Raw genomic sequence first — 16,500 nt, forward strand, 5'->3', positions numbered from 1 at the left:
TCTAGTTTAAGTACTTAAAATTTTTCCCTATTCATATTTTTCCTAGCAATATAAAGGTGATAAGAATTTCATCATGCCACCAATAAAAATTCAATGAATATGCACTGTCAAATTAGTTCACATCCTTCACCTGAAAAAATGTATATAAATAAAAATTGACCAAAAATGAAATACTTATTTGAAGATAAATAACAATTGACTCACATGTATATAATTGTCTTGGAATAAAAGATGAAAAAAGATTGACTTAAAAAATAGATGCATGTGAAAGAAATGCTGGGGCCACAAATATTTTTTGCTTTGATTAGGGAATTGAAGAAATATGAAACAGAAACATATAAAATAGAAAAAAATCTCAATGTGAATATTCATTAAATCCCAATAAATTTCTGTTATATTTCTTATAATATAGCACAATTACTTAATGCAATTTAAATTAATGGTGTATTATTCAAATTAACACAAAAATTAGTTCAACTTCTTTAAATTGGGAACAGGCCTCTGTTTTGTGGGCATTACTTACCTATTTATATATCTGGAAAAAGGTAATTGCAGTGAAATATCCCTATTTAATAGTTAAAACTACTCATCTCTAAAGTATTATAAAATGCAACCCTAGCCTTCGATACAGTTAAAGAGCCAAGTAAATTAGAGTTATTCTCAAGTTCATATATCTTCGAAATGGGAACAAAGTGCTAATGCAGTCTTAGAAAAAAAAAAAGAAAGAAATATTCATTTCGATTTTGGCCCTACAATATTTTTCTTCTCTGCAGCATAGCAACCAGCTTAAGAAAGACGAATAGGGTAGGTGAGCTATCAGCTTTCAAAACTCTAATAGCATCTGTGATAAACAGTGGTCATGATCAAATAAAAGTAAGCATTAAGATCCAGTTAGAAAGAGGTAAATTATTTTTCAATCTCCTCAGGAAAATAAAAATTTAGAATTTTAAAGACAAATCTCTGTCATTATGTATCTGATTTCAAGCCAGTGCAAGACTAATAGACTTGATCTCTCTGTTCCTTCCTCAGAAGCAGAACTCCACATGCCGGAAGTGATGACAACCAACAAAAGGTGAACACTTCAGTAAGAGAGTCACGCAAGATGAGCTGATGGCAGACACAGGATGCAGCAATGAAGATAGATGACAACTCTCTCTCTAGTCCAGACCTGGGACTGGTCCCCGACACAGCTCTGGAGAAATCGAGAAGCCAGGGATCTCTGCGGGGGAGAACCAACACTAACAAGCTCTTGGCCTGAATAGCTGAATACTCTTTGTGGTTTGAACCTCAGATGTTCTCCCTCACTCCGAGAACCACCGAGAACTTGGAAGAACTCCAGAAATGGACCTCCTGTCCACAGAATCCCCCAGAATGAGTAGTGCTCTCTCTCTCTCCTTTGTCTCTCCTCTCTCTGTCTCTGTCTCTGTCTCTCTATCTCTTTCTCTCTATGCAAAACTCATGAGACTCTATCCTCCCACCCATGGATAAGGGTATGACAGCTCTAGCAAGGAGATCCTCTTCAGTAGCGGAAGAGATATGGCAGGGGTTCAGGCATACATCTTGCACACCGCTGAACTAAGATCAAGTCCCTGATCTGCAAATGAGCACTGTCAGAAGTGAGTCCTGAGCACCAAGTAGGAAAAGTAGAAGAAAAGAAAAACAAGAAGAATTTTATCTCTAAAGCGGGAGGGGTTGGGGGGGTGTTTGGTGTGCCAGAAACTTAAGTTCCACACCTTGCATCAGTGCCTTCTTGCAAGGGGAACATCTTTGAACACCTGTACCGAGTGATGCAGGTGAGTAGATAGGAAAGAGCCACGGCAGTGGAATTCCTGGGAAGTAATAAAACCAATAGTACCAAGACTGCAAAAAGCCCACCTTGCAGACACAGGAACTAAGGCCTGATAAGACTTCAACTGGTGTCAACAGACACAAAGAAGGATTCTCTGAGAGAGGCACCAGCAGGAACAAAGGCCAGGAAAGGAATTTCTAAGAAGAACATAGATAACTCCCTACTCTATTTCCTTGGCAACCTCCCTAGCAACATACTCTGTCCTAAGTAGAAAGCCCCATGTGGGCCAGCTTGGGGAAAACCTTATCAAGGAACCTTGAACAAAAGACAGGTGTGTCTATGCTGCCCAAGTCCATTTGCTGCCTGTGCCCACAGGGTTGAGGACATGTGGTTCTCCAGATCACGTGTCGCTCCCATCTCCCTTCTTGAAATGTGTATGGGGGCTTTCTCCACCTTTTTAGAAGCCCATGTTCTCTCTCTTGTATGTTATTCTCTCTCTCCTTGTCTCTTCTCTTCTCCCTTCCTGCCCTTTTTTCAAAAAAAGGAACAAATAAAATTTGTTTTGCCCTACTGCTCATGTACTCCTGAAATTCATTTCTTTAAGACAGGACAAGGACCTGGAAGCCCTGGGTAAGGTCTAGTCCTAGGCGTTCTAACTGGCTCCTGGGTGGCAGATATAGAAGAGGAGAAAGTGACAATCTTTCTCCTCGCCACATATCCATCCATGGGGGTCCACTGACTACAGAAGTATTATCTGGGATCTTTGTTATTATATGCGGTAAGCTATAAATAGAATAAAGGAAAACAACAGAAAACATCTTTATATTTTATCTCACAAGAAAATAAAGCAATTTCAAAATTACTTGGAAAATGTTTCTGTATATGAACACAAATGCGTACAGACCAGCAGAAATTTACATTAGGGAGAAGCAAGAATCAATCCTTAGCTGTTTGCTCAGAGTAAATTTGGACCTTAATATTAATGTTGCAGTCATTGAGGATATTGGTAAGTATAAAATCAGGAGTTAATAACTGAAAACTCAACAGGCTTAAACAATAAATAGGTTATTGATTTCTTGCAATGGTCTTCTAGCTATTTAGTATGTAGTCACATATTGAAATTGGCAGGAAGTGAGCTGGTTTTGAGTTCTATTATTGTTATGGTTACTCTCAGTGCAACAAAGCCATTAAATCCTCCTAATAATACCTGTGTTTACCTCTTTTTATGCTCTGGGGTGTTTGCCTGGTTGTCTCTTAACACTTTCTTGAACAGTCCCTAGCCAATATTCCACTATCATTTTTATGTCACTAAATAATGTGTTGACAGTGTCTGAGAAATAAGTTGTAACTGCATGTCCTGCCTAAGTTTTTGTCTGGAATCCAGGAACACGCATCTCACTGCCATAACCTTCAGTATTCCTGCCCCCTTCCCTTATGTGACACTAAGCCTAACTTGCCTTTAAGAGGCAGGATTTTTGATATCTGTTGTCTGGATGCGGCTGTTTTGACACCTTCAGCTGTGTAGATAAGCAATTTTTCTTCCTTAGAAGCCCTTGGAGATGGGTCTGAAAGCAGTTTGGGTGGTGCAGACTTATCTCTCTGGGGTTCTATCATTTCCCCTCAGGATGTTGGTTTTGTTAATTTACTTTCTTTTGCAGTTGGAGTCTCTCTGTCTTAAAAAAAGATCTGTTCAAATGATTTTGGTTCTGCTTTACAAATAGAAACCATTGTCACCCAGCATGGGGTGGAAGTGGTAAATGGGACCATTTTTTAGGGTGCTCTTTTTCACTATTCAAATGAAATCACCCTTGCAGGTGTTAGAAAGAAACACCTGTGAGGTTATGATCCCTCCGATGGGCTCATATGGGCTCAGACATTTTATACTTTAATTCCTGCAAATCTGTGTATAAAAATCTATTTTAAAAAGCCCATCTTATTTTCACTCATAAATAATGCACACACACACAAACACACACAAACACACACACACACACACACACACACATATATATATATATATATATCACTATCACTGCATCACTGTCATCCCGTTACTCATCATCGATTTGCTTGAGCAGGTACCAGTAATGTCTTCATTGTGAGATTTGTTGTTACTATTTTTGGCATATGGGAGATGCCATGGGTAGTTTGCCAGGCTCTGCTGTGTGGCAAGATACTCTTGGAAGCATAAATTGGCCCCATTTTTCTTTCTCTTTCTTTACTTTCTCTCTAATTTGGGGAAGTTTTTTTTTCTCTAAGATCTTCTTAGGCTTTTAAGATAAGTTCTTTATTCATTATTTTCCCCCGTTTTTTTTTTTTAGAAAGAAAAGAAAAGAGGCAAAATCTCAAATACAGTCAGATTACAATCCACAGTCCTAAGAAGTTTAGAGAAGCTCAAGCAGTATAAAAGGTAAACCAAAAATAAACAAGCAAACAAAACCCCACAATTATTCATCTGATATTCAAACTCTAGAAACAAAGGTAAAACATCTTAAAAAGTTCAAAGATGCTTTTTCAAGAACTAAGATAAAAATCATGTCAAACTTTTAATCAGGAACCAAGTATGTCACATGTGGAACGGATCCTTTCAAACAAGCTGGTGGTGGGAGGGGCACACGCAAAATTTAGGGTCCAGCTGTGAATTTTTTCTTCAGAAGTGTGAGGAAAATAAAAAATTTCTAGTAGATAAAAGTTAAGAGGCATTTTTTTTACGATTGAACCCAATTTCCAAGACATGTTAAAAGAAGCTGCATATATAGAAGATAAAGTAGAGCAAAATTTTATATATGAATTAAGACAGGGGAAACAATGAAAAAGAGATATATAATAGTAAAATAAATATTTGCTGTCTTCTTACTACTAGTAATAACCTGTTTTGACTTAGGCTTTACCTGGGTCAATGTATAATTTGCTCTTCTGAACTGTTGCTAGAATATTCAATTTATATAATTCCAAATATGCTAACACCTACAAAATACAGGAAGTGAACAAATAATAATAGTGCTAGATTTTATCAGTGCAAACACAGCACAAAATAAAAATGAGGTCAATACATAGGTATTTCATACTACCTTACCTATAATACTTTTTCAAATATTAAGGAAGTTATCTTTGCAATGAAATTCATAGAGGAAGCATTCTTGAAGTACAACAGTGTCTGTTGTAGAATATAACTCCTGAAGGAAATTTGTATTTTATATTTTAGGGGAAGTTACAATTCCCATGCCTTTCTTAGTTTCCTTTTTAAATAGAAACCTTTATTTTATGATAATCTATTCTTTTTTCTCTTTAGGATGACAAAATAATCAATTCCAAGGATGTGATGTTCTAAGTCCCTTGAAGAGGTTCTGTTTTTGAATAGATGGAAAAGACAAATCTTTATCTGGTGATACGATTAATAATTTTTAAAAATCTCCTGGGGATGGTTACTCTGTTCATTGAAGTCAACACCAGGTTGCAATCATAAAATGTATTCACTCTCTATTTTACCTAATAAAACAAATAGAATAATGCATACCCCAGGGGAACAGACTCTCAGTTGAATTCTTTTGCTTTATAACTGTGGATGAAAGAAAGCCTCTGATTTTTATTTGTCTAGCCAGCTGGAAGCCTGCACTATTTCTAGAATGGATATCACAATTAATATGGTAAAAAATCTATATCTGTACAAATGAAAAGGCAGCCTTGTTACCTTTATCTAATTTAAGAAAATGAAGCTTGCAATTTAAAGCAAAGATGGGCTTAGGAAGTCAGTGGCACTTGTTTTCTTGGTCAAGCCTGAGAAATCTTCCAATACTTTGTTTTTCTCCATTGTCTCAAATCCATCTGCTATGTTATCCAGAGTCTTGATGCTTTTGTGCAGCCATTATCCCTACATGATTCCATAAATAATTCAAAGACAAAACCAGTATGCAATCATGCAGATCAATGCTTACACTGAAATTCAGAACTTCGCAAATGAATTCTTTCTCTTCTGCTGGAATCGACAGTGGTGAGCTTCTGGAACTTTGACAGCAACTCCTTCAGCCTTGGCTAGAAGGACAAAAGAGGTGGACAGGGATAATACACTCTTGACCCACTAGGAGAGGATGGATAGCTCTTTAGCTCTGGTAACAGCAAACCACCAAACTGTGGGAAACTAATTCTAAATGATCCATGACAATAGACATTAGCGGCAAGGCTTTAGAGAGTCAGCCAATCACTTATAACCTCAGGATCCTGAAAGTCAGCCAGAGTGTAGAGCATCATTACTTGATACACTCCGGATATCTTTACATTTCATATACCCAAACACCTACACGACCATCTGCCTACTTTGTTTATATGAAGATTTTCTTCCATGTTTGACTTATGTCTTTTGACTATTAAATATTCTTCCTTCATTCCCTCCCCTCCATCCCTCCTGTCTCATCCCTCTCTCCTCCACCCTCTCTCCCTATCCTTCCTCTCTCCCTCCCTCCCCCTTCCTTCCTTCCTTCCTTCCTTCCTTCCTTCCTTCCTTCCTTCCTTCCTTCCTTCCTTCCTTCCTTCCTTCCTTCCTTCCTTCCTTCCTTCCTTCCTTTCTTCCTTCCTCCCTTCCTCTCTCCCTTCTCTCCCTCCCCCTTCTTTCCTTCCTACATCCCTCCTGCACTTCCTCCCACCACTCTCCCTCCCTCCTTTCCTCCCTCCTTTCCTTCCTTCCTTCCTTCCTTCCTTCCTTCCTTCCTTCCTTCCTTCCTTCCTTCCTTCCTTCCTTCCTTCCTTCCTTCCTTTCTTCCTTCCTCCCTTCCTCTCTCCCTTCTCTCCCTCCCCCTTCTTTCCTTCCTACATCCCTCCTGCACTTCCTCCCACCACTCTCCCTCCCTCCTTTCCTCCCTCCTTTCCTTCCTTCCTTCCTTCCTTCCTTCCTTCCTTCCTTCCTTCCTTCCTTCCTTCCTTCCTTCCTTCCTTCCTTCCTTCTTTCCTTCCTTCTTTCCTTCCTTCCTCCCTTCCTTCCTCCATCCTTCTTTCTTTTCTTTGTCCCTTCTTTCCTTCATTCTTCCTTCCTTTCTTCTTCCTTTCTTTCTTCCTCCTTCCTTCCTTTCTTCCTTCTTTCCTTCCTTCCTTCCTCTCGTCATCTCTCCCTTCTCTCCCTCCCCCTTCTTTCTTTCCTACCTCCCTCCTGCACTTCCTCCCACCACTCTCCCTCCCTCCTTTCTCCCTCCTTTCCTTCCTTCCTTCCTTCCTTCCTTCCTTCCTTCCTTCCTTCCTTCCTTCCTTCCTTCCTTCCTTCCTTCCTTCCTTCCTTCCTTCCTTCTTGCTTCCTTTTGTTGGGCAGATATAAAAATTTGATCTCTATGTATCACCCATGCTTAACTAAATTACAATTCATATATAACACTTTATATCAGAATCAAGGATGGAAGAAAATATATACAATTCCTATATTTTTATATTTATACACATATCTACCATTGATATTTATATATGTGATGAAACTGCAATCGTTATCAACATTAGTTATTTATGTGTTTATTCTGCTTCATATATCAAAGAAACATACAACTTGACTCTGGTTAAAAAGGTTCTCTAAAGTCAGCAGTTCTGTGTATCAGAAAGATACAGAAGTGCAGATGAGACAGAACAAAAAATACAAATGTGTTTCACTTCGTCAATATTGGCTATTGAAAATTTAGAGGATATATTGAAAAGGAAGCATATTCTATGGCTTTGGAATCTCATTTGTTTCTCATCAAAATCTATATCTTCCCTTCAATATTTTCTTTATGATACTACTTTTCTTCCTTAAAGAAAAATATTCACCGCAAAAATTAAAAACTGTGTTGGAATTGTTTGAAAGTAGAGAAATCCTTTATGGAGCATGTGCTGATTGGGAGAGGGGTGAATCTCGGGCAAATAATTTGTCTATGTAATGTGTTTGCAAGTTGAAATCTATCAAAGAAAATATATACTCTTAATCTTATCCTATAAAGGTGCCAACCACTTCAGAAAAAGACACTTAAGAACTATAGTATCACTCAAAGTACAGGTCAGTTAGATGCAAATTGTAAGACACAGAGGTTAAATTTAATCGGCTTTGCTTTCTTTTAAGAAACCTTTTATTTTCTCAAAATTCAAAGAGGCTCAAATATTTAGAGGTAGTTAAAACCGATTAAAGCAAAGAAAATCATGTCAATTAATAAAAGGGGAGTTATTTTTGTTTGTTTTATGATCACATTCTCTGTAAATTCCCAATTGTTGCAATCCTCTGTTCCAGTTCTCCTTTGGAACTATTTCTACAACACTTATAAACTGGATAAGGAATATAGATAGCTAATATTTTTAATGACAAATTTTACCCAGAATGAGGTCATTGAAATATTTCGCTTCTAGATCTAATGTGATAGAACACATTAAGGTTGAAGTTTAAGTCTAGAGAAAATTTTCAGTGATTTCATCATTTTGTTGTCGGTGTAATGGATATATACATACATCCTTGTGAATACAGATATCTCTCATCATACTTGATTTCTCACTGTGAGCGGGAATGGTCACATCTCCCAGTACATGGGGCTACTTCTGGCTCTGCTTTGGGGCTGTTTTCAGTGGTGGTCAGGGAACTATAATGGAGAGCATACTTAGCCTTCATTCCATTGGGCTTACTTGGACTGGAGCAATAGTATAGCATCTAGGCAACTTGCCTTGCATGTGGCCAAAACAGGTTTGATTTGATCCCCAGCATTCCCTAGTACCCCTATATCCCCACCCAGAGCTTTGTCAGAGTGACACATGAGCAGAGAACTAGGATTAAGTCCTAAACACCTCTAGTTATGTCCCCCTACCAAAAAAAAAAAAAAAAAAAAAAAACAACCAAACAAACAAAGAACAAACTCCCTCCAATATCCAAAACAATTAGCATACTTAGCCTAACTTAGCCATTGGAACTGTCTTTCTGGAAGATGATTTTTTTTTTTTTTTTTTGCTTTTTGGGTCACACCCGGCGGTGTACAGGGGTTACTCCTGGCTCTGCACTCAGGAATTACTCCTGGCAGTGCTCAGGGGACCATATGGGATGTTGGAAATTGAACCTGGGTTGGCCGCGTGCAAAGCTAACGCCCTACCCACTGTGCTATCACTCTAGCCCCTGATTTCTTATTTTTAATAAACTTTAAAATTTAATATTTTAATGTTGTATTGATATGTCTTAAACTGACTTTTTAGCTTTTCAAAACCATTCTGTGACTATGATAGCATAAGAATTTAAAAATTGAGGTCATATATAAAGATTTTTTCATTCCCTAATGTTTAAACCCAAGTTAGGTAGTAAAAGAGAAAATTAGCATCTGCTTATTTGAAAATAGAAAATTGAAAAGGTTTACTCTATTTATTATTTATTGTTATTTATTTAGTTATTTTTTTCTTATTTTTGAACCCGGGTTCAATTCCTCTGCCCTTCTCAGCTTCCAGACCTGAAAGCTACTAAGAGTGTCTTGCCCGCATGGTAGAGCCTGGCAAGCTACCCATGGCATAGTCGATATACCTAAAACAGTAACAAGTCTCAAAATGGAGACGTCACTGGTGCTCGCTCAAGCAAATGGATGAGCAATGAGATGACAGTGATACAGTGATGAATCCTTACTTCAGAAATTCTCCATACCCTGAAGACATGTGAACTTTGTATTTGATGCATTCACTCAGGATATGTGCTCATGATTTCTTTGGTCAAAGGTACCTTACCTATTATTGTCCAGACTGTCATTGATATGGATAATATTTAGGGAACCATAAATATATAGCTAAAAATAGAGTATCTGATATTTATATTTAGCTACTTAAATGGATGCTTAAAAGTCAGTTATGCTCTTGATTTCATCATGGACTTCTATTAAATTAAAGAGGAACATAATTAAAGATTTATTTTTAAATATGTCCATAAAAGATGTCATTAGGTTAAAAGAAATGTGCACGTCAATTGTGAAAAAATGGTGAAAAGAAATACCTGAGAGGAAAGTTTTGTTGCTCAACATGTGCCCTTAAATAAATGCATTGGTCTGTTACTGAAAATGTATTGCATATGTCAAAGGAACAGTAATTAAACTGCTCCCTCTAAGCTTTTTTGATAGGCCATTTTCAGAATGAATAGTCGGAGCTGAGAAAGGGCACTTGGCATTTAAGATCTCTACCTTAAGGATATTATTCTCCCTGATTTTTCTATTCAACGTCATTTCTTTTTCACTTTTATGCCAACTTAGAAGGAAGTTTTCTGCTATTTTAGCAAAAGATAACTTTAGAACCACATAGAAACTGTACATTGTTCTGAAGGTATAATTAATTTGGTCACAGAATAGAGATGATTGATGAGGATACCTATAAATCCTAAAAAAGGGTAACAGATTTAACATTTATCATGGTAAAATGGCAAATTTTAGAGCATGACACTGACTAGTGGAAGTTAATAAATACCACAGTCAGTTGCAAAATTAGTTAAAAGATTATTATATATGTTACTTTTTTAAAATACTATATATAGAGAGAATTATATATCATAGGTATGTAGATGGAAATGTATGGCACGAGTGTACTCATGCCATGATATTAAATTTTCTAAGCACGACCTAAATTCCTTCCTTAAAAGAAGTAATTTGATAACTAAATCCTTACTAATCTTTATAAGAACTGATAAAAGTTGAATTAGTCCTTTAAAAGTAATCACTAATTACATTTAAAATCTTCACTTCTAAAAATTGCATTAATTGCTGTTTTCCAACTACTGTCTTAAGTTTCCCCTCTGTCTCAACATACATCATGGATGTGTAACATACACTTAATTTGCAGCAGTAAATGTAACAATTGGTAACTTTTGAGGTTGGACCTCCTCTTTATTTCTAAACCCACAAAACACATGCCTAAAATGGAAAGTAGGCAAACTTAAATAAAACTAGAACCTTGACTTCAAAATTTTATTCCTATATTTTCTTGCTGCACTTCATCTGCAAAAATTAGACTATTACTGGACTCTTTTGTTAACATGTTTAAAATTTTGTTTCAGTTTCTGAAACTATAGTGTACTTGTGTCTTTTATCCTCCACTATATTTGTAGGTCATAGATTAATCTTAAAAAATTAACTCTTCCACTGTCTTTCTAAAAGGTTCTAGTCTTATTTTCACTTATTCACTTACTTTCTAAACATCCACTATGTTCTCATCATATTGATTCACACCAGAATGACAGATAATAAAGACCAGTCTCTGCTCTTGAGATTAGTGAACTCATTGGAATGAAGAAACACAAGTAAACAAGGAAATACAAGATAAAAAGACTGTAACATCAGTACAGAATTATAAAAAAAAAAGGATCCTATATGAGTCAGTAATAAGGGAAATAGAGTGAATATTATGAATAGACTTAGAGAAGTTTGCATTCAAATTGAATCTTAATAGTTGACTGGTGACCACAAATAGAAAAAGGTTAGACCAATCATTTCCAGACCAATCATTTCCAGACAGAGAGGAGATGAGTTCCCCACCCCCCAAATATACAATTTTCCATGAATATTTAAGAAGAGGATGAATTCATAATGGAAAATAAATCTCTTGGTAATTGACATATGTGTGCTGTTTCCTGAATCCCAATGTAAACCATTAGTTGTTTGACTAGTGACTATGAAACAAAAAACAAATATAACAAACTTAATCTTGTCAATTCTCAATTTCTATATCTGAAAGTCTTTAAGAAATTCTCTGCCATCTCACTATCATATGATGTATCCCTGTATCATTGTCATCCCATTTTTCGTCAATTTACTCAAGCAGGCAACAGTAACATCTCTATTACACTCAGCCCTGAGATTTTAGCAGCCTCTCCTAACTCGGACGAGCCTCACGCATGAAGGAACTGGCAGAGGAACCCAGGTGTGCGGGACCCAGAGCTGAGATCTCCAAGGCTATTCAGATCAGGACTGGGCCTCTTTCACCCAGATCCCCCATTTCCCAGTAGCTAGGCAGTCACACCCAGAAACTGTCCCCACTGACGTGTAATCCCATCAATGCCCAACATCCAGAGACTATAAAATCAAGCTCCCGGAAGCCTGATATAAATAATTTAAATATTAATAAAACAGACTTCTTTGTGAATTTTGGATTCTTATTTCATCAGGGCAGTCTCCCTAACAGTGCTTTACAGGGTTGCAGAGGTAGGGGATTCTCTGAAGAAGGTTAACATTTGGACATCTAACAGCCTAGTTCTCCCTCTTGGAGAACCTGATAAGCTATCAAGTCTATTGCCGGAACAGGAGAGCCTGGCAAGCTCCCCATGGCGTATTCATATCCCAAATACATTAACATATATATACAACCTCTCAGAGAGCCTGGCAAGCTACTGAGAGTATCCCGCCTGCAAAGCAGAGCCTGGCATGCTACCCATGGCGTATTCGATATGCCAAAAACAATAATGATAGCTCTCATTTATTAGATGATGCATGATCCAAAAAGATTGATCAGATGATGCTTCAGGTTACACTAACTGTATAAGTGGAATAAATGATCGGACATGCCCTTAAATTTATCATCCTGGTTTATAATGCAAAAATGCTTTATTTAATCCTTTTATTTTATTTTATTTATTTTATTTTTTTTTTAAATTTTATTGAATCACCATGTGGAGGGTTACATAGTTCTCAGGATTATGTCGGTTATACAATTCTCAAACACCCTTCCCTTCACCAGTGCCCATCCTCCATCACCAACCCCCCCAGTATACCTGCCGCCCCCTCCCACCTCCCCAGTCCCCACCCTTGTACTTGATAAGTTTCACTTCATTTATGCCTTATCTCGATTACATTCCATGTTTCAACACACAACTCACTACCGTTGTTGGGGTTTCCCCCAAAAAAGAAAAGCAGTCCTATTGCCAAGGAGGCATTTGATAGTTCTCCACTGCTAAGAATATAGAGATATTAAGTCCCGCTGTTTGTTACATAACTTTTCTTTTTCCCCCTTGCCCCGCGCCACCGAGTTCACGCCTGTTTAGTAATCGCCACGCTGCCTGACAAGGGAAAAAAAAAAAAAACGAAAGAAACGAAAAGGATGGTTATTTCCCGTCATCAGCAGACGTGGGGCTCTGGCTTAGTTGATAGACTAGTAGAGTGTCTGGAAGCAGTTTCTGGAACCGAAGGTCTTGCGCTGGTATCGGCTCCGGCTCGAGATTCCACCAGCGTCCCACTGTTCCATGTACATAATTTTTCCCCTTATATCCCATTCCCACGCCACCAGGTCTGTTTGCTTAATGGACATCACACTGTAGTTGACGACACGCTGCGTTTCTTCCCGAGAAAGAAGAAAATTTCTTCTCAGCTGGCGTGGGGATATAGCTTAGTTTAGTCTAGAGAGATGGCTACCGTTTTGATTGCCTTCAATATTTCAGCAACAGACTTACTATTCTTGTTAGGATCTCCCACAAAAGTCCGACCCATTAAAAGCGAACCATTACATATTGCTGATGCCGCGGCCGCGCGGTTTTGGGTTTCTGTATAAAGTCCAGGGAAAGTACAACCAGAAATAACATCACTACAAACTTTTACCCTTTTATGGTGCTCATAAGATGGAGAAGTCCTGCGTTGTGCTCAGGAGGGAGGAGTTGAGAGAGAGAGACAGGTTAAAAGAATTGGGGGATGCCCGGGTCCCACTGTTTCAGCGCACCGTGGGGTCTCTGGTCCCATGCCGGAATTAGTTCAGTGGGCTGCCTGGAGTCCAAGGGCGCTCCCTTGGGCTCTTCCATCATGTTCGCTCCGCAGCCGGATCCAAAGGGCTATTTTATTTTATTTTAACATAAAATCTTTTTTAAGGCTACCTACTTATTATGGATATATACAAATGGGTACAAAAGAATTTTTAGATTAGTGTTTCATCTCACAAGTTTTTAAAAAGTATTCAGGCATCTTCGTAGAACCAAGATTTAAATACAAACATTGTGATTCCAGAATCCATGTGATTTTCTCTTTCTCAAACTTTATTACCTTCAATTTAGAAGAAAGGATTTATCCAATGAAAATGTTTGTAGGTAAGTTGGGGTTGTCAGGAAGAGATTCCTACAATGAATAGATACATGGTCTATATATGTAAAACCAATCATTGGCATCCTTAAGGTTAAAAACAGTTTAACTTTAAGAATGCCTCTCATGAATCATAACAACTTCTTTTGGCCAAAATTAAGAATCCAGGTATTGATGAGGTCATAACAGCGGCTAAAGTGCCTTGCATGCGACTGATTATGATTCGGTCAACAGTACCATATTGTCACCTCAAGTACCATCATGCTTAGTGCTGCACAAACCCCCACCCCAGTAGGTACCACTTCAGAGCTCAAACATCACTGCATCCACATTGATTCTGCAACCTTCTTCAGAGAATCCCCTACCTCTGCAACCCTCTAAAGTACCATTAGGGAGACCACCGCGACAAAATAAGAATCCAAAATTCACAAAGAAGTCTGTTTTGCTTCTGTGGGGCAATACATCTATTTATTGAGACTCACAACTCATTATTGATCAATCTATTATTTTTAAGGGACTGTATCTTAATTTTGATAGTGTTTATCAACTGATTTTTAAATTAAAGTACAGATTCTATTGCATGATCTCAAAGTTAAACTCTTCACAAGAGACTATGCAGTTAAGATCTTCAACAATAATCCAAAATATTTCAACAATAGATGATTATCTTAATAATCACTTTATACAGTCTTTATTTTTATATTAAGTGCCAGAAAGTTTTCTTGATAAAAATAATATATCAGGTAGTTATAAAAAGATGAAAAATTGGGATAAGTAAGGTAATAATTATTTATATATGACAATTTATAATGCAACTAAATGTGCTAAAATATGTCTCATTGAAATCACTCTGATATTATTAGATTTTCTTTCATGGGATATTTAACTTGTCCTTTTTCTCATAGAACAAAAAAATCGCTAATAGAAAATATTTTGTCTTAATTTTCTATAATCAGATGTCTGTAATATGTCATATCAAAAAGTTTCATGTTATAACTGTGATTTTTCTATTTAAGGCAACTTGTAAAAAATATGTTTGAACTAAGAGATTAATTATATAATAACTTATATTTTAGAAAAAAACTGGTAACAGGTATAAAGTTGATAATCTCATTCAGAGATTTTATTTTTTGCTTATTGAGTTTTAGTAAAAAAAATACTTCTCTGGCAAAATTCAGTGCATATTCTTTAATCAAAATGTTTCTTTTTGATTTATATCATGCGTTACAAATTTAGTTATGATCAAATTTATCCAAGGAAGGAGGAATTATTAACTAGCTTGATACCTAGCTACTCATGCTACTATTTCTTTGAAATAAGTAGAGAGACTGGAATATCTGCCTAGAATTACTTGGATTTAATATTTTTTCTTTTCTCTTCAAACTCTTTTGTGTTTTAGTATTTCACTTTTGCTTCCAGCATCATTAAAATGAGTGACTTATTTGTACAATAAAAGTATTACGTATGGGTATTTTTCAAATATAATAATAAGCTTCCCTCCCACCTTGAGCAGAGCTCCCGGCGGCTGAAGACCACCAGAACCTAGCTACAGCCATGCTCGAGGCCCCTCTCCTCATGTTCAGACAAGACTCACACGTGAAGGTATCGGCAGAGGAACCCAGGTGTGTGTAATCCCATCAACGGCCAAAATCCAGAGACTTAAAAGCAAGCTCCCAGAAGCCTTATATCTTATAGCCTACTTCTCCCTCTGGGAGAAACTGGCAAGCTTCTGAGAGTTTCTTTCCCACATAGGACAGCCTAGCAAGCTTCCCATGGTGTATTCATATGCTAAATCCAGTAACAAGCTGGATCTCATTTCCCTGACCCTGAAAGAGCCTCCAGTTCAACATCGTTGGGAGGGCCAAGTCCAGAGAGACTTCTAAGATCTCAGGGAAAGGACAAATGGAGAGGTTACTGAGCCCACTCGAGAAATCGACGATTAACGGGGATTTCATGATTCATGAATAATAAGTTTCTGGAGAAGACTACATTCTCTACTGAATGCATTAAGGTCTGTCCCTCTTTATATTCACTAAATAAAACTTTAATTTAAAATAAAATTCTCAACTTAAAATAAACTCTTTATTTTAAGTTAAAATAATTACTTTAACTTAAAATAAAATCTGCCTGCTTGGATTGGGACTGGGCCTCTTCCACCCAGGTTTCTCGTTTTTCCGGTATTTAGGGGGTCACACCCAGGGACTGCTCCCAGCACCCTGTAATCGCATCAATGGCCACATCCAGAGACTTAAAACCAAGCCCCTGGAACTGACATCTCATAGCCTACTTCTCCCTCTGGGAGAACCAGCAGGCTACTGAGAGTTTCCTGCCCACATGGGAGAGCCTCATAAACTCCCCATGTCGTATTCGTATGCCAAAACCAGTAACAATACTGGGTCTCATTCCCCTGACCCTGAAAGAGCCTCCAACACAGTATCATTGAGAAGAACAAGTAAAGAGAGGCTTCTAAAATCTCAAGGCTAGGATGAATGGAGACCTTACTGAGACTGCTCAAGAAATTCGATGATCATAATGAAAATTCTCAAATTCTTTTTAAACGTGGACTCTATATTATATATGGAATATCATATCAATAGAGAAAAAAATAATCAATAAATATTTATAAATAAGTGCCTCAACATTTGTTCAAAAGCACAGTTGAATTCATATCTACTACATTGCCATTAATATAATTATTAAATT

This window comes from Sorex araneus, chromosome 1 (genome assembly GCF_027595985.1).
Source record: "Sorex araneus isolate mSorAra2 chromosome 1, mSorAra2.pri, whole genome shotgun sequence".
Classification (NCBI taxonomy): Eukaryota; Metazoa; Chordata; class Mammalia; order Eulipotyphla; family Soricidae; genus Sorex; species Sorex araneus.